Genomic DNA, 18,511 nt, shown 5'->3' on the forward strand with positions numbered 1-18,511 from the left:
GGTCCGCTGTGTGTTAACAGACCAGGGGAGGAGAATCTAGAACATTCTGTAAGTGTTCAGTTAATCACCCATACTGTGGTTCATCAGTGACGCATCACTGCCTCAATTCAGCAAATAAATCGCCAAGGCCAATAGCGATGATATTTGCCCCGAATCAGGAAATAACATACTCACCTCAAATCTGGGTCTGGGTCCCTGCATATATTTCTCATCATGAAACATCAGTCCTCTTTGGCACCAGTGACCCCACGTCCTGAGGAATGTTCCTGCAGGACATGTGCTTTCAGTGACATCTCCTGCCTCCTCAGCTAACGTCCTGCAAACAAAAGCACGTCTTAAGCACGGAGCTTCACGTAAGTCCAGTGCATTTCCGTTGGTCCGTGCTTGGATTTCAGAGCATCAAAGACGACCTGAAACTGTAGGGAACAATTGCTGTGTGTGCTTTTTTTTTTTTTTTTCTTGTAAGAAGTTTTCTAGCTCTTATTTGATTCTAAAGGTAGTTCAAAACCAATAAGATTATAAATATTTGGGGGAGAGAAAATATTCCTCATGGTTTTAAATTTCTACCTTTATTTCTCTGATGGTTATTTGAATTCTCATTTATCTTTTATGATCAGATAAAGTAGATTTTTGCTAGAAAGCCCAGACGTGAGCATTCAAAAAATATACATCAGTGTGTTTAAGTTAAAGCAGCAATGACACTGTGTGTGGCTGGCAGGGAGCCTGCCTGTGGGCACTGGTGAGAGGACTCAACTCAGAGCTCAGACTGTCTCTCCAGAGAAGGGGGACAAGGCGAAATGCAAGCACCTCCGTCATGGAAGTTCAAGTTTATGCAAGGCCTGCTACCAGGCACAGTCATAAAGACACCAAGGTCACTGCCGCTGAGGGAGCAGTTGCTGTCTTGGGAGGAGCACGAGCAGAGCCACGACGCAGCAGTTTACAGGGTTGGGCAGCCAGCACTGTGGAAGTGCAGGGCTGGGGACGAGGTCAGGGAGATCTCAGTTTCACACACTGCCACTTCCTAGCGTGCGTCCTAGCCGAGCATTAGCTCCTCATGCTGAGCAAAGTCCCGGGGAGTCATTAGCACCTGTTATTGCTGGCCCCCCGGACCAGTCTTTTGTGATTGCCACGTATAAACCCTGACTACGCCCGAGGAATGAACGCAACACGTTAAGGCCAGAGCGCGGCGGCGTGCAAGAGTCCCTGGAGAGATTCCATGATGTCACCGTCTGATTGTTTCAACGGAGGGTTAACTTCAGTTGTATTAAACAGCTGTACATTAAACACTCTCTGAGCAGATACCATCAGGACAAGAGTGCATTAGCCATGTCAGTCATCCAAAGCTAATGTTATAAGGTGTTGCATGGAAAAACTAGAGGGAGAATGATTATGAGTGAATCACCTTGCCAGACCCCTTGGTGATTTGAACTGAGTGGTCCCACTACCTCACAGCCTGCCCCGATTCTAACACTGAATAAACCAGAATGAAGATGAGTGATCTGAGCTAGTTGGTACACAAAGCTGTTGCTGTTAACTCACCCGTCCCAGGTGAGCTAGTAAATCTGTGGGGAGTACAAGATGCTGTTCGGGGAGGATTTGACCCCACGGATGTCACCTAGTTTTACCTAAGTCCACGGCCAAACAGGAAATGCTCAAGTCCCGACATCCTTGTAGCTGGTGAGCACCGGGGGCCCCAAGAGGAAAGGGCCCGACTCACACTACCAGTAAGTAAGGTCTGGGGTGGGGTGATGTCCACATTTTACACGATTCAGAACCAGTTGCACTGAGAAACAGCAACCCACTATGCCTCGTTGCAGCCTCTGTTGAAGGCAGAGAGGAGCACCATCTGGACAACTTAAGGCCTCTTTTGTAGCCCAGGGAATGTCACACGATGCTTGGGACACATTTATGGAGTTAGACTCATATGTAAATATCTGTATCTTTAATAATAGCAGAAAGTTTGCTCAGGAAAAAATAAGGCACAAATAACATCTCTATCCTGCCTTTTTCATATACGCATACAAGTGCACCCACACATACACACGTACACACAGAGAAATACAAGTATTTTACATACATACATATAAAATTGCATATAAAATATTTAAAATAAATAGTAAAAACATAAACATGTTTATTTTCCACAAAAGAGTCACACTACATCTATTTTGTTGCATGATTTTTCCCCTTAAAAATCAGCTCATTCAAGAACCGTTAATTTTCTAAATATGCTTAATAGTATGTTGAATGAAATAACCTGAAACAGATGTCTTCAGTGGAAAGTCTTCTTGATCTTAGGTTGGGAAACCTAAAATCTGCAGTACTGACACGTCTGAGACTTTGGACACTTTGGAGTGTCCCTGCCTTCACTCTCGCTCTTGTTTTTTTGTTTTCCAAATTTGTTTTGTGTGGGGGGAGGTAATTAGGTTTATTTATTTCACTTTTGCTAATGGAGGTCCAGGACCTCATGCATGTGCTCTGCCCCTGAGCTCCCCACCCCACTCCACTCTCGCTCTTGTGCTCCATCCAAACCCCTGGCCTTAACGGTGGGAAGCTCTGAGGCGCCTTCACTGCCAACTAGTGTGAATGTCAACCCTGGCCTGGGTTTCTGCTGTCTAAGTACAGGGACTGCATCTCTTTCAGAAACGTCTGGACAGGACTCTCCGGGCTCATCTAGGGCGGTGTCCTCAGATTCTAGGCCACCAGCATTTAGTGTACTGTGAACTCAATTTCATTCTTCTAAAGAACCTATTTAGAAGGGAAAGGCCTAGAACAACAGCAGGTTCCCACATCACATGAAGTAAACGCGGCCGTCAGGTAATGGACCTCTGCTTTTAGTTCTTTGTGCTTGTGTTTGCTTGGGTCAGCCACCAGGTAAAACAGACATGACTTTTAAAACTTGAAAACAACAAGGAATCGAGAGACAGGAGCCTTTAGAATAGCAGAATTCTGAAGTTCCCCTAGAATCCTTCTGTATCTAAAAAAAAGAAAAGTTTAATGCAGAAATCCATTAGTTCTGGAATCCCTCTGACAGCTGCAGGGCTCACAGGAGCTGGCCTCCATATTTGTTATAGGAAGCAAACTTTTGATGGTTTCTAACTCCTGTTTCTGGGTCTTAGAGAAAAAAAATAAATGTGTGCAGCCTGACTTATTTTAATCGTAAGATTAGACCTGTTTCTAGAATAATGAATCTTCTGATTAAAGACTGCCAAGTTCAAAGACTCATTTTGGCCTCAGGAAAGAAAGAAAATGATTTGGAATTAAAGACGAAGGCATGAAAGCAGGTTGAAAGGTTGAAACAGCTTAAACGGCTGCTCTGGTGCTGGTCTCTCTCCTCGAAGGAATCTCCACTGAGGAGATTATCAGGGGAGGCAATTTGCATGGGAACCATTACTCAGCCCTACCCAGAATCGTAAATTTAGGACACGGTAAAAAGTTTCCATTTTGACTTTTGACAGTTAACAACTTTCTGAAATGACATAGACTGTAAAATATCCTACGAATCCCACTAACACGTTAACATAAAGCACAACTCAAGCATGCAGTCAGTCGTCAGGGAGGGTACAGCTCAGTGGTAGAGCACGTGCTTAGCTTGCACGGGGGTCCTGGGTTCAACCTCTGGTTCTTCCATTAAAAGAAACAAAAAACAAAAAACCTAACAATAAATAAATAAATTGACCTAATGTCCACCCCTCCAAAAAATATGGTCTCCCACTGGGTTTGAATTGATCCGCTGAAAGGCTGACTTTGGGAGTTGATTTGCAAGTTCTAGGCCTGTGCTTTTAAAATGGTCTGTATCTTGTGAGTAGCACGAAGAATGAAGTGTCTGTTAACTCAAGATCTACTACCTTTGCAAAGCCTTCCCTGACTTCTTTTCTTTCCTTTTTTTAACAGTAGTAACACATATTCTGAGCCATAGGGCTGCATGAAAATGCCTGTTACACTGGACTGTTCACTGTCTAATATGTGGTATTTTCAAGCTGACCCCTGACAGGTAAGGAGTACTTTGCACATCAGAAACCTCAGATTCTACAGGACAATACTGAGCATGAACTGGTCCCCCAATAAGTATTGATTAAATAGTAAAACGGAAAACAAAACCAGCCTTTATTGAATAACCAGAGCCAGGTCCTCGACGCGTATTATATCAGTTGAGGCCCCAGACATCCTGAGGCGCACGGACGGTTCCTCCTGTTCTACAGATGAAGACACCGAGCTCAGTAACGTGTAACCACCCACAGGCACTGCCCTGTCGTCTAGTAGATGGGCAAGAGCATTATGTCTTTAAACAGCACACACCTTAATTGAAAACTATTTTCTTGCTAAGCAGGGCCAACCAGCACTTGAGCCTTGAGTGAGCTGTAGTGGTGACATCAAAGGTCACTGACCACAGGTCCCCATAAAAGCAAGAGAACCTGGAAAAGCTTGAAACACGGTGAGAGTGACCAAAATGGGACACAGGGAGAGCCACTACTGTTGGAAAAACAGCACCAAGAGACTTGCTCAATGGAGGGTTGACAGACTTTTTCAGGTTTCAAGGTCAACAAACTTTCAGTTTGTAATTGCAGTGTCTGCTAAGCGCAATAAAATAAATGCCATGAAGGGAGGTACGCTTGTGTATTCAGTATGGTTGGGAATGTGTAAATTAACTATAAAAATTGAGCTTTTAATGTAAAAAGTTATTTTTTTTTCAGATAGACATTGATACAGTTAGCAATTTTAAAAAGTCTGTCCCTGAGGGAATGGGGACGGGAAGGGATAAATTTGGGAGTTGGCGATCTGCAAATGTTAACCACTATATATAAAAATAGATAAAGAACAGATTTCTTCTCTATAGCACAGGGAACTATATTCAATATCTTGTAATAACTCTTTTTATTCTTTTTTTAAGTAAAGGTAGATTTACTTACAGAGATACATACTGCATAGAGTGTAGGCTGTTTCAAAAGGCAAGAGAAAGGCCACGAGGTGTCGGGGTTGGGTGCTCAGATTAGAGTAAAAGTAGGTACACACTCCACAGACAGAGCGTGGGCCGTCTCCGAAGAGGAGGGAGCGAGAGGCGGCCTCGATACCCTGTAATAGCCTTTAATAAAAAAGAATATGAAAACGAATATATGTGTGTATATGCATGACAGGACACTGTGTTGTACACCAGAAACTGACACGTTGTAACTGACTGTACTTCAATTAAAAAAAAAAATTTCTTTTGAACTTTAAAAAAATCTGTCCCTGAGTAACAAGTAGTTCCCTCTCCCAGTTCTGTTCCAGTCTCCACAGGAACAAGTGGGTCCTTCTACATCTTCTAAGGTCGTGAATAGTCACCAAACTACAGCGCTTATATGACTTGAACTGCACTTAACAGCTAGCTTAACACCCACCCTAGATAAGAGGCAGTCTAAGAAAACAGGAATCTGATGTTTAAGCGGGTACCCAGTGGAACGCATTCTTTTCCTCAAATGTACCAGAAACATGAGAGAAGAAAAGCAATTGTGACAAGCACCCTGCCGGCCACTCTAGGACCTCAGCTCGCCCGAGTTCTGGGAAGCGGCTCCCCACGTGCCCAGGGCCAGCGAGGCTGCCCTTCCCTACACCCTGACTCCTGGCCCTGCCACACACAAGACAGAACAAAAACCAGAAGCTCGCTTTGACTCCTCTGACATACGGGAAATTTGCAAAACCTTCTAGCACAAAGCAGGCGGCATGCAACAGAGTCTGAGTCAGCCCCAGGCAATCAGTGTGGTCCCGGGGTGCCTCCTGCAACAGCCAAGTGAAGCCAAAGGCCCTTTATTTCAACGGAGGAAAGTAAGCATCCATCCCTGTTCACATGAGCTAAGCTAAGCGCAAGTCAGGAAGCCCACGCTTTGACGAGGCACGTGAACAGGGGCTACGCCCAGCATTCATCCTCATCTCTGCGGAACACTGACTTGCTTACACTGTGGCTCTTCACAATAGTGACAAGCATTTATTATACATCAAAGCATTTTCAGTGTCTGCTTCTGACAGAATCATCATCAATTGTTTACAACGTGTGGCCAAGGAGACTTAATTCCAGTTCTCATTTCAGTATGTTTCACTGCCTGCTCCTGGCTGCAGAGCCTCCAAGCGTTTGCACGATCGCCTCCATCTCTTACCCCCAGGGAGTGAGGTGAGAGGCGGTGGCCAGCTTACACTCTAAGCACAATGCGAATCATCAAACATGCGCAGTGTTACCCGTTTCAAAGCTTAATTGTTTTCTCTTCATGTGTTCAGAGAACACAGTTGGAATCATTCTGGAAACAGAAGTGGTTTGCTGCCCCTGTTCCTATGCTGATACTTCATTCCCGAGTTTGCCAAAGGAAAGCCTTCCACATCCAGAACAGTATGTTCTGGGCGTGTGAGAACCCAGCTGTCCGTGTGCGGGCACCACAGGAAAAGACGGCATCCTGGGACGTGACTGCCGCTGCATCTGTGAGCATCAGGCTGCCGCGCTGCGGTCCCCGCCCGGGCTCCTCCATCCCTCAGCGGGTGCCTGGTTACCCTCTGACGTGTCCTCTCCCGTTTCCAACTTGGTAATTTGTCACAACAAAAATAGCAGGTCATTACCTCCAGACCTCCCCACGTGGAGCAGCCCGTCACGTCAGGGCTGACGTGAGGTGGTGAGGAACACTTCCCCGGGCTACACCTTGCTTCGGAGCTCCGTTAGTCGGTGTGGGAACAGGACGGAGCCCGGGTGCACGTGCGGCCTCGCCTGGTGCCCAGGAAGGTGCCACCACACTGCTTCCGACTCCGTGACCCGTCTGGGGCTCTTGTGACCCGGGGCCAGGCTGCTGTACTCTAAGCCAGCCTTACTATGATGTGTGTTCTTCGTAGAGACCATGTGGTGGCAAGTTCAGTGAAGATGATACAGGAAAACATGTGGGGCGAGAGGATGGCCATGCCCCAGGTTCCAGGCGAGTCCTGGGCCCCACCAGGTGTCGGTCCTTGGCTTCATGCGGGGAAGAATTCAAGAGCGAGCCACAGCTGGGTAAAAGTTTCATTCAGAGAGATGCATACTCCATAGACAGCACATGGTCCGTCTTACTTAGACGGGAGAGCAGCTGTGGCCTCAGAGGATGGGGGTCCACTAGGAAAAACGAGATCAACCATGAGGCATGGGGTGGTTAGTTTTTCTGGGATCAGTAACGTCATATGCTGACAAGTGGGAGGACTGTTCCCACTGCTTTGGGGCAGGGCTGGGGGTCCCCGGATGGGCCGTCACTCACCCTTTGACCTTCCGTGGGCAGCCTGGAAACTGCGCTGGCACCTGTGGGAGTGTCACTTGGCGGCCGCTGTGTCCAGTGAGCGTGCGTTGACGCACACAGTCTACTGGGAGCTGACCCTTCCACCACCTTGGTGCTAATGGCTGTGCCGTTCCTTTAACGGCTGCGCCCTGCCCCCTCCCTCCTGTCTCAAAACCAACTTGAGCTAATTTAAGCAATAAAGGTTTTATAGAAAAGAGTGATATTTCATGGAGCCACAGGAAGGTGCTGGAACCCAAAGCAGCAAAGCTCTCAGTGCTTTGGACCCATGTTTCTCTCTCTCTTCGCCTACATGCACATCTGCTCTCAGCAAACAGGGCAGGTTTTCTTTGCTTCAGCTCCTAGGATGGAATTCACCCACCCCAGCTCTCTGGACAAACTCACCAGGTGGCTCTAGGTCCCAGTTCCAAATTGCTGAGGACAAACGTCAGCGGCCCAGCCTGGGTCGGTGTCCACCTGAGCCTGAACCATGCCCCCCAAAAGGGCAGTCGGTAAGTCCTGCACAAGCCAGACACCCCAAAGCGACATGCTCCGACAGGCAGGCAGAAGATGCAGGCAGTGAGGTTACTGCTTCCAGACCGTTCTCCCCTTAAGCACAGTGGTTTCACTTGATTAATTCAAAGGATATTCAGTTATCTTGATAAACGTGTCTCCTGTAAAATGTCATCAGTGAGTTTATAGGGACTCTGTCAGAGCAAACGGATGCAAAGACTATTGCTTGCAAAACTTTTTAAAGAGAAAATTGAGTAGCTGAGGTTTGGTGTGGAAATTGGTCTCATTTTGTCACCACACGTAGGCATGTGCTTATGCGAGCACAGCACGTGTCCCACTTTGTTGTGGCGTCCACGTGGGCTTTTTTAAGCCCCTCACATTAGTTCTGGAGATGGAAAGTCATAGACCTTGAGTTCAGACAGGCCTCGGTCTAGACCCCGCCTCTGGGACTTGAGAGCTTTGTGAACGTAGCCTGTGTGTCAGTCTTTCCTCTGTGAAGTGGAGATGCTAACTCCCTCAATAGGCTTTTATGAGGATTTTTAAAAGATGAAAAACAGAATATACAGCTTGGCCCATAGTAAGCACTTCATTAACGTCACTCCCTCCCTCTAGGATAACTGGAATATTGAGTGAACAGACTTTTTACTTCTCTCCGTTTTTTCACAACGCCTTTTTTTTGGAGGTCCTAGGGGTTGAGCTCAGGACATCGGGTGCGCTAAGCATGCACTCCACCCCTGAGCTGCCCCTACCCCCAGAGCCACATTTCTGATCTCCTACATTCACTTTACTCCTGAGAAGGAGGATTCAAAAGCCACCTTCTGCAAAACCTCCCAAAGGCTCCATTTTTCAAGGGCCTCCATCACCCAAACACAAGACGCTCCGGCAGGTTTCCCCGTCTTGCGTGACGTCGGGGCTCGAGCTAGGTCCTCGCGGCACCCTCTGAGTGTCACTCGGCCCTTCCCACCCCTGGGAGCCTCCCTGCACCCGCTCATCCTCATTCTCATCCCCCACTCTCTCTGCTTTTCCACTCCAAGTGTCTACATCCTTAAAAAGCCAAGTAAAGTGCCATCTTCTAAGCGAGGCGCTGCCTAAAACTCATCCCCCAGTGAGGTCCCGTTCATCCGAGCGTGTGGCCTTTAGTGTCTGTCACCTTTGTTTGGTGCTTCTTGCCGACCTACCCAGGACTCGTCTCCTCCAGTGCTGTCATGCCGGGCTTGTCACTCAGCCTAACCTCAGGTTATCCTGCAGTGTCAGTGGCACATCAAAGCCTAAGACGTGCCCTGTTCCTCCCTCCCTTCAGCGGTCCCTGCTCCTGCGGGGACACGTGGGTAGAGGGAACCCAGGCCTGAAGTGTTCATTGCCTGTTTACCGAGTCTTACCTGTATGACCTTTGCTTTATTTTATTTAATTTTTAAAAAATTTATTTAAGATGTTCTATTCTCCCCAACATGTTGTGAAGCATGAAAAGCTGCTGTTAGCTTGTCCTGGGTGATACGGGGGAGCTGCATTTTCAGTATGTTAACTTCCATACCATCTCAGTATTTCTCATGCCAAAGCAGAAAATAAAGTCTCACGTGAAGCACACGATTTTTTATAGCTAGAAAAACCATCAGAGGGCTTTCCTGAACCTTCTGGTGCCTGTAACGCTCCATCGGGGTGCTCTAAGCAGAAATAAGGAGAGGAGATACTACACTTGAAGCCAGCAGCTCTCTCAGCTACTTCTGTGCAAGAGAGGTTTGAAACTGATGCTTTTGGAGACACCAGGGAGATAAATCAGAGCAGGGGGACTGGAAAGTTGACTTCGGATGCGTCTGTGGTTTTCACATTTGCGTGAGTGGGTAACGATGCTTTCCCGGTTCATGTTTATGTTGCCACTCAGAGGGCTGACGTCAGACCAGGCAGTTCAGAGCCACACCTCCAGGTCCCCCAAGCTCACGTCACTCCGCTCCTGGGATGTAATGCCCAAAATGGACCCTCTGGTGCTTTTTGTACAAGCACAGATTATCTGCTCTGAGCACAGTTCCCTTGCAGGAATCACGTTGCCTTAGCTTAAATTACCTGCCAAGGTGTGTCCTTGGCACGTTTCTTCCTGAGGGAATGGAGAAAAAAATTGTCAAGCATTTCAAATGTCTGGTCTTGGTTTTGAAAAAACCCAGTATTGAGTGTCTTTTTTTTTTAATTACATTGCGTGACTCTGAAAATATCTTATTTTCCTGGATCCAGTACAGTACGAAACTTGTTTTCTAAGTGTCAGATCCTTCATGGCCTCCTTCAAATAAGTAAATGTGAAAGCACTTTGATGAATTGACTACAGAAATATTAAGAGTAGGTCACAGTCATGATCCCACTCGACTGTGTGATCCTGGAGAAATAAAATTTCTTACCAGCTGGAGCAGGAACAGAAACCTAAGTCCGACTGACATGTTGAGAAGAAACACTAATGTTAATTGAATGCTAATCTTTACTGACTATTTCCCAGGTGCCAGAGGTGGGTAATACTGTTACCCCCATTTTACAGGTGAGAAAACCAAGGTTAAGTGACTTGCCTGTAATTACATGCCCGGTATGGGGCACAGCTGGGGCTGGGCCTGGCGGGCTGGCGCTGGGCTGTGCGCGGAACCGGCTGCTGTTCTGTAAGATCAGGACATGATTCTCCAGCGGTCCACAGGAACGCATTTCCCCATCGGGTGTCAGGTACGAACTAACCTACAGTAGAACGATCAGAAACACACCTGGCCTGGCACCCGGTTTCCCCCACAGGAAAATGAAGGAAAGAAAACTGTAGGGAGAACGTAGTAGGGATTTGGAAGACCAGTCATTATGGTCACCCAGTTTTCACAGACACCTGTAAACAGGATAACCGCCTGCTATGTAACACTTTATAAGTTGTAAATCTCTGGAAACTGATACTTCTGCCCCCACTGCCAGTATGTTAGATCTAGGAGCTGACACCAGTATACAGATGGCTGATCAGGCGGCAGGTAGTCTCTTTGTGAGGGGTTGTGAGGGGTGGTGAGGGTTTTCGAAAAGCTGTTACGTCTGTTTCACTGGCTGCACTTTAACGATGCTGATGATCTGGCAATAAAGAACCTTTGATTTCTTTGTTCATCTCATAAAAGACCACGTCGATGTCATAAAGAAGTGGCCTGCTGAGGCAATATTACTGCTCTGCAAATCTAAAGGGAAAATATTGTAAATAAAGTGGGGTTTTATTTGTTTGTTTTGGGGGGAGGGTAATTGGGTTTTTATTTTTAATGGAGGAACTGGGGATTGAACCCAGGACCTCATGCATCTATCTAAGCAAGCGCCCTACCACTGGGCTATACTCCCCCCCCCCCCCGCTTAAATAAAATGTTTAAAATATTTTTTAAACCTCTATGTCTATGGGATATTGGTGAAGAGACCCGAGTCAGTGTGAAAGCACATGGAATTATAAATATACAGAGACCGAGTGCCGATTTGGGTGATAGACTGTGAAGAAGCAGCTTAATTTCCAGCGTAGAATTATCACTGAATCTTCATGTTTAAAGAAGACCAAGTGCAGTTACTCACCTTCTCCGAGAAAATTCTCTTTCCTCTTCTGAAGAAGAAAGATTTGGGGGTGGGGGGTAGGGTAGAGCTCAGTGGCAGAGCTCATGCTCAGCATACACAGGTTCTGGGTTCAATCCCCAGTCCCTCCTCTAAAAACCTAATTACCTTCCTCCCCCAAGATGTTTTTTAAAAAATAAATAAAAACAGTAGATTTTTTTTTTTAAAGAAGAAAGATTTAGGGCTCAGCTAGCCGCTGTTGTTAATATTATAATCAGCCAGCAAGTGCTGCTCCCAACCAGAGGCTACGCCCCCAACGCAAGCACCTTCCAGAGGGTCCCTCCTGGGTGGGGACCACACGGATTCCAAAAAATATTTCACAGGCCCTAGTTTGATGAGAGGTGGCTGACAGAAGAAGCAGTTCTAACAGCTTAGATCCTCTCGACGACCCGGGAAGTGTCACAGAAGATGGCAGGGAAGTCTGGGACGACACAGCCGACTGATGATCCCTGTCAGATCAGAGCCCAGATTTTTACCCATTTCAGAGGATTTGCTGCGAGTCCTCGCAGGGCTCTAACCCCTCTAAATAATAGATCTGATCGATTCCTATCTCATTAGGCGAAATTAAAGCTTTTGGAAAAGTTCAAAGGATCTTCTGTTTGAGAAATCTTAGTCTGGAGGTTTTAATTTCTAAGGAAAAGTGGACTAGGCCTTTCTCAGAAAAAGCCATCATTCTGTTGTTTAAACCCTCCACCATTAACATCAAATAACCAGGGTGAGTGTCAGAGCTTTCGGGCTCAGGGCTGTGAAATCAGACTTGGTTAAAAGTTTGACTTTTCCAGTGAGTGGCTGTGAGCTTCAGTCCTTACTCATTTCCTCTGAGTTTCCCTGTTTTCTGTCCAGTGTGCCTAATACCGCCTGCTTCTCAAGGCTGCTGCGAGGCTGGAAAGTGCTAAGTGTAGTGTGTGACGTGCGTGGAGATGTCAACATGCTGGACTTTACTTCCTTACCACACAGGGGTCCCCTCGCTGTCCCTCTCTCCTAACAGAATGAAGGGGGCCCAGCGAGGACAGGGACACCTTCTTGTCCAGTGCTGTGCCTGAAGCAGTGTGCCATTATATGATTATTATTATTAAAGGTGGAAGTTCTTGTTACTCTAAAGTCCATGCTTTTCATATTCTAATATGTCTAAAATACGAGAGGGGCCGTCCTACCAGTCCTGTGGACATTAAAGGGACAACCAAGAATTATTAAACTTTTCTCCAGATGTATGCCCAGGAGTGGGGTTTCTGGGTCGTGTGGTAACCCTGTTTTGAGGTTTTAAGGAATCTCCACACTGTTTTCCACAGTGGCTGCACCAAACTGCGTTCCCACCAGCAGTGGAGGAGGGCTCCCTTTTCTCCACAGCCTCTCCAGCATTTGTCATTTGTGGACTTTTGAATGATGGCCATTCTGATTGGTGTGAGGTGATACCTCACTGTAGTTTTGATTTGCATTTCTCTGATAATAAGCAATATTGAGCATTTTTTCATGTGCCTGTTGGCCATCTGGATGTCTTTTTTGGAGAAATGTCTATTTAGGTCTTCAGCCCATTTTTTTTATTGTGTTAGTTTTTTTGATATTGAGCTGTATGAGCTGTTTGTATGTTTTAGAAATTAATCCCTGGTCGGTTGCATCATTTGCAGATTTTTTTCTCCCATTCTGTCTTTTCATTTTGCTTATGGTTTCCTTTGCTGTGTGAAAACTGTAATTTGAAAAGATAAAATTTGAAAAGATAAAACAGCAGCACTATTTACAAAAGCCAAGACATGGAAGCAACCTAAACGTCCATCAACATATGACTGGATAAAGAAGTTTTGTGTGTGTGTGTGTGTGTATTACTCAGCCACGAAAAAGAATGAAATAATGCCATTTGCAGGTACAGCCCAGTTCTACAGAATAAAACAGGATACAGAAGTGCCAGGAAGGTGTATGTCATGAGAGAAAGAGCTTGGATTCAAACCAGGCAGACTGACTCTGGAGCCAGCCCTGGGCTTTGGAGCCCACTGGCCAGAATCCTCCTTGTGCGGAGGTGCCTGGTTTCTGAGCCTGGTCTTCTCGTTTGACTGTGAGCCCAGGGGCAGGGGGCGGAAATGGGGGCAGAAAGGCATCACCTGGGTCTTCCTTGTGCCTCGCCCGCCTGGCATGACGCCTGGGACTTCCTGGTGCTCGGTTCACATTTGTGGAATTAAATTATCATCGTGTTCCTGTGGGCAGTTACAATAGCTTTAGGACGATGCTTCATGATCATCGTCCAGAAACTTGGGGGGAACGTCTGGACTGCAGGATGTGCCAGTTGCCCGCTCCTCATTGCCCAGAACGAGCTGCCCGGGCACCCAGGCCAGTTCCTGGGTCCCTTGTGGAAAGAGGCTCTAGGTCTGTCCAAGCGACAGACGGGAGGTAAGTGATGCCTGCACGGCTACCGGCATCATCGTCATCCCACATGTCGGTGCCACGGGTGTCTCCTGATTACATTTTTAGATTTAGTTATTTATCTATTTATCCATCTGTTTATTTAATGGAGGGACTGCGGGTTGAACCCAGGACCTCGTGCATGCTAAGCATGCGCTCTACCACTGAGCTGTATCCTCTCCACTTTTATACCATTTTAAAGATGAGGAAACTGAGACGCAGACAGGTCGAGTCACCTGCCCGAGGTCACAGAGTTTGGAAGAGGACCCAGTCTAGCTGTCCCCCTGCAGGGCTCAGGCCCGGGAACAGCTCATCACATCGCACACCAGTCCCGTGTCGGTATAGGAGCTGGTGCCTGGGTCAGGATAGGCAGTGAGCAGCTCCCAGCAAGTGCCCTCTGTCTGCCCCTGAAACGCCTGTCCTCCGGGTTTGGGAAGCAGTCCCACAACATCCCCCGGCCTCTGCCAGCAACTTTTCATGTAAACATCCAGGACTCATGTGTAAACACAAAATACTATCTTGTTTTCTTAGTGGAATTTTTTGGTTTGTTTTTTTTTTTCTTTTTTGCCTTTTCTGTTGTTTGCTTTGACATCACCACAAAAATTGCTAGCTGCATCATGGTCAGATCAGTTCCATTTCAAAGAACTGACTCCCAGTTGCCTTTTGGGGTGTGGTCAGCCCACCTGCAGCCCCCTGCTCCTCGGGGACCCAGCAGTGGCCATGTTAGGCTGAAGGTTTTGCCCGGTCACCAGAGAAGGAGTTCACCATGTGGCTTTGGGTCGTGCCATGTCGTCTTGTCCCCTCCTGTCTTGTGTTACTGACATAATGAGAAACAGACTTACTGGTGATGAAATACATCTTCTGGGTCATTTCCAAGTGGTCACTGCGAACTCCCTTTCCAGCATGGAGGGAGAGGTGTGAGGTGCTGGCATCTGTGAAAACACAGGCTTCACGCGGTGTGGGAAGTGCTGATTTGCTTTCTCGTCCGTCCTTTTTGCTCCTCCTGCTTTTCGTCCTTGCTCAGGATGGCGTGAACTCACCCTGCACTGGCAAGATCACTTGCCGACATTCCCCAACAAAGCTGGAAAGTGAGACGCTGGGGGCAGGGGGTGGGGGTCTCTCAGGAACTCCTGTTTTCTGGGACCTTCTCCCCAGACCTGAAACAGCAGATCCCACCCATGCAATACGAAAGGAAAGTGCTTCTGCGAAGGCAAACACTTTATGGGTGTTCGTATCAAATAATCCCAACCGTGAGCTCTTAGTGGGGAGATATTCAGATGTATTAAATTTGCAACGTAAATCCTCTGGCCTTTCCATTAATTTGTTTAATAATTAGTCTGGCATTTTTGCTCCTTAATTTAATGGAAGAAAAGAGTCCGTTTCTTCTAAGGCTTGCCTGATCGATTTTAACTAACGTTTATATAAATTTGAAAGTCGTATTGAAGCGATCAATATAATGGGGATGATTCTTAAATTCAGGTGTGTGGATCTGGAAAAAGGTGGCTTGTCCGTTGTTGCCAGTCTGTTTCCTTTAGGATTCTGAAAACAGGCATCATTTATATTTTTGACCCAGTTTCCATTTCCTTGGTAACAAGCATCCTGCACATGCAGGACGGCAGCTTCCCAGAGGGTCAGGGACCACAGGCAGGGCCCACTCCAGCCTCTAGGAGCGCACTGAGAGGCCATGTCACTGCCAAGGAAACAAGGGAGACAGGGTCACCGGCCAAGGGTATTCAGCCAAGTCACTCTGCATGTCCTGTCCCCTTGCAGGTCCAAAGTGTCACTTTACTCTCTGTTCCCATATTGTACGTAGTCATTGCTAAGATCCAGTGAAATTAAATAAACAAGCAAGTGTGGAATGAAACAAAAGACGGTAACAGAGGCCCAGCCACTCCGTTGATTTTTCAACTGTGAATCTGGGTGAGGCTCGTGGGCCTCCGGGGCTCAGCTGAGGGGTGGTGGCCAAGCAGGTGCGTGGGCCCATCTCTCTCCAAGTCCACACACAGGTGCTCAGCGCCCCCGGCTCCCTGCGTCCCCACACCTGCCTCCACGGGCGCCTGGCTGACGGGCCAGCGCGCCCGACGGAAGCCTGCACGGGCTAACTGAGCAGGCAGAGTAGGGCCAGGGCTTCCCAGGTGCAAGTTCTCACTGGGAAGTGAGTGCTGAACTCCTGACCCACAAGGGTTAACAACGTGGGTGTCAAAGAGGAGGTTTTCCCCGAAGAGTTAATGATAACATTTAACACCTATTTTTTCAAAACCTTATATATAAATGTCCAGATATATATATAAGATTTTTAAATGGTCCAGTTATATAAGGTTTTGAAACAGCCCATTTATATACATATGTGGTTTTGAAAAAGTCCAGTCCTGTGACTTTTCCCTTTTAGGACAAAGTCTGGGACCCTGCAGCCTGGAGAGTCACGGGGAGCTCACTGACACGCCGTGTCTGGAGACCTGCTCCCATCGTGCTCCCCACGCAGCTTCTTCCACAGCGTTCAGGAAACAGGAAGAAGGGAGAGAGAAAATGGTTTCTTCCCTCCCACGCTTAAAACCTCTGTGCTTGCTTTCTTAACGTGTCTGCGTTCCGGTACATTCCGTTCTCTGAGCACTTGTGTAGGATGCCTGCTTTGTGTGAAAGCTCCTTGTCTGCGTGTGAAACCGGCCTTCCGTTCCTGAGCAGGTGGACCTTTCAGCCGGCGTGATGGCCACACAGGTGCGGGGCCTGGGGAGGAGCAGGGCGGTGCTGGGTTTGGACGTCTGTCACAGAGCCACGTCATCCAACGCTGACGCCGGAGATCTGGGGGGCGTCCTCACCTGTGCTGCACAGCCTTTCCTTTGCTCTGCATCTCTGTGTGGCCATGATACCAGCTTAGATTTCTAGCAGCTTCAAGTTTGTGAAATGCTATTTTGCTTTCTGTAACACTGGTATAAAATAGTTTACTCTCAAATATATGTATCTCTCATCATTTTGCTCTGCAAAATGCAACGACCCTGTGAGGTGCCTTGTGGTAATAGTCATGGCAGGAGCTGCCGTCCCTCTGGCAGAGGACACTGGGGCTGCCTTGGGAAAGGGGCACAGGCCGTCTCTCAAGGCCTCGGCACTAATTTATTGGCAACTGAGGCCCAAGTCAGTAACATCAAACTGGCGCCCTCCCCTGTCCCCGCCAGCAGGGCCACCCCGTGTGCCCAGGGGTCCTCGGATTTCACCGAACTTGTGGCAGCCTGCGCTGTGTACATTATCTATGCATTTCAGTCTTGGCCACTCTGTGGAGCCCGCTCACGGCGTGGCTGGGCCCTCTGATTTGGAGGCGCTGGTCTCCCTCCTCCTCCACCCTCACCTACACGTGTTCAGTCCCTTTTGGGGTCCAGCTCAGTAGGACTCACCCTAGTCTACCCGAGACAGCCCTTCCACTAGACCAGTGCACTTGGCTCTGATTCCTTCATCAGACACTCACCCGCAGCGCACCCTCCCCCACCGCTGCGTGCCCACGGCGAGGGCAGACCTTGTTGGCGGGTAAGAACGTTACAGGTCTGCTCCTTTCTTCTGTTTCCACACTCTGGTGCCTGAAAGGCTAAACAGCAACGATGATGATGATGTTCGAGCTGCCTGTTAGAGCCGCCCGCACACCAGGCACGGCTGAGAGCGTTTCACACGGATGGCCTCACCAACCCCGTGAAAAGCCTCTCTGCAGCAACACCGTTATTAGCTCCTCTTCATCAAGGGCCAGGACCCAGTGGAGGTGACCGGTCACACAGACGCTGCAGGGACGGAGCCAGGGGCCTTCCCGGTCACCGCACCAGACCACCTCCTGTGTTGGGCGGTGGTGCGTCCAGGATCAGAACCTGCTGAACGTGTGTTCAGACCCAAGCTCCCCCACGTTTACTGGTGTGGCCTCACCAAGTTTTGTTATCCTCTGTAAAGTGGGGACAATTCCCGCACAGGAGTGTCAGAATAGTTAAAAGAGATCAAATATAAAAAACACTTAGAACATTGTCGAGAAAGTAGGAAGTGGCTACCAGGCGGGTCACGATTCTGACCCCTGTTCTGAACCTTAGCATAGTATCCGCATTGAATGCCCACTATTACCTGTGCATCTCCTGTGGCAGCGCCCACTGCTGCCTGTGCGTCTCCTGTGGCAGCGCCCACTGCTGCCTGTGCGTCTCCTGTGGCAGCGCCCACTGCTGCCTGTGCGTCTCCTGTGGCAGTGCACTGCATGTCCTACAGATAAAACACGCACGGGTATAGGCTTCACGCTCAAGTGTCTTGGAGTCAGAAACTTTGACTGCTGCTCCAAAGTCCAAAAAGACGAAGTAGAAATAACTCACGGCTGGTGAAATGTGATTGAGGAAGGAAGGGAGAGTTGTGTGGGGGCTGGTGAGAGAGGCACATATGGAACCAGGACCTCATCCAGGCTGGAGCTGAGAGAAACCCCAGAGGTGTGGGAGAGAACTGGGCAGCTTCTGGCGGGAGAGAAGCAGAGGAACTTTCCGCATGTCCTCCCGGAGGGCCAGAGGACTGGATTTCCTGAGTCTCTCTCACTGCATGATTGAGTTAACGTCATTTTTCCCTGCGTGTCTTCACAAGTGACCAGGATTTGATGAGCTGTCTGTTCTTACAAGCCATCTATCCCTTTTCCAGCTTTTTAAGGGCAAGATCTGTGTCCGTCTTCTTCTCCGTAGTCCCTAGCACAGGACCAGAATTGAGGGTGTCCTCAATGAACACTTACCTGATGAATCTTAGTGCCCATAGGCAGCTGAAAG

General features: G+C 48.1%; 1 non-coding gene across 1 annotated transcript; it reads right to left on the bottom strand.

Annotated features, from left to right (window-relative positions):
• Nucleotides 1-11,024: 11,024 nt before the first annotated feature.
• TRNAS-AGA (transfer RNA serine (anticodon AGA)) lies at nt 11,025-11,099 on the bottom strand. The gene is given in 2 exon segments: nt 11,025-11,060; nt 11,064-11,099. It is a non-coding gene; the product is annotated as a tRNA-Ser (tRNA).
• Between the last annotated feature and the right edge of the window lie 7,412 nt (nt 11,100-18,511).

This window comes from Camelus dromedarius, chromosome 8, assembly GCF_036321535.1.
Source record: "Camelus dromedarius isolate mCamDro1 chromosome 8, mCamDro1.pat, whole genome shotgun sequence".
In the NCBI taxonomy this organism is placed as follows: domain Eukaryota; kingdom Metazoa; phylum Chordata; class Mammalia; order Artiodactyla; family Camelidae; genus Camelus; species Camelus dromedarius.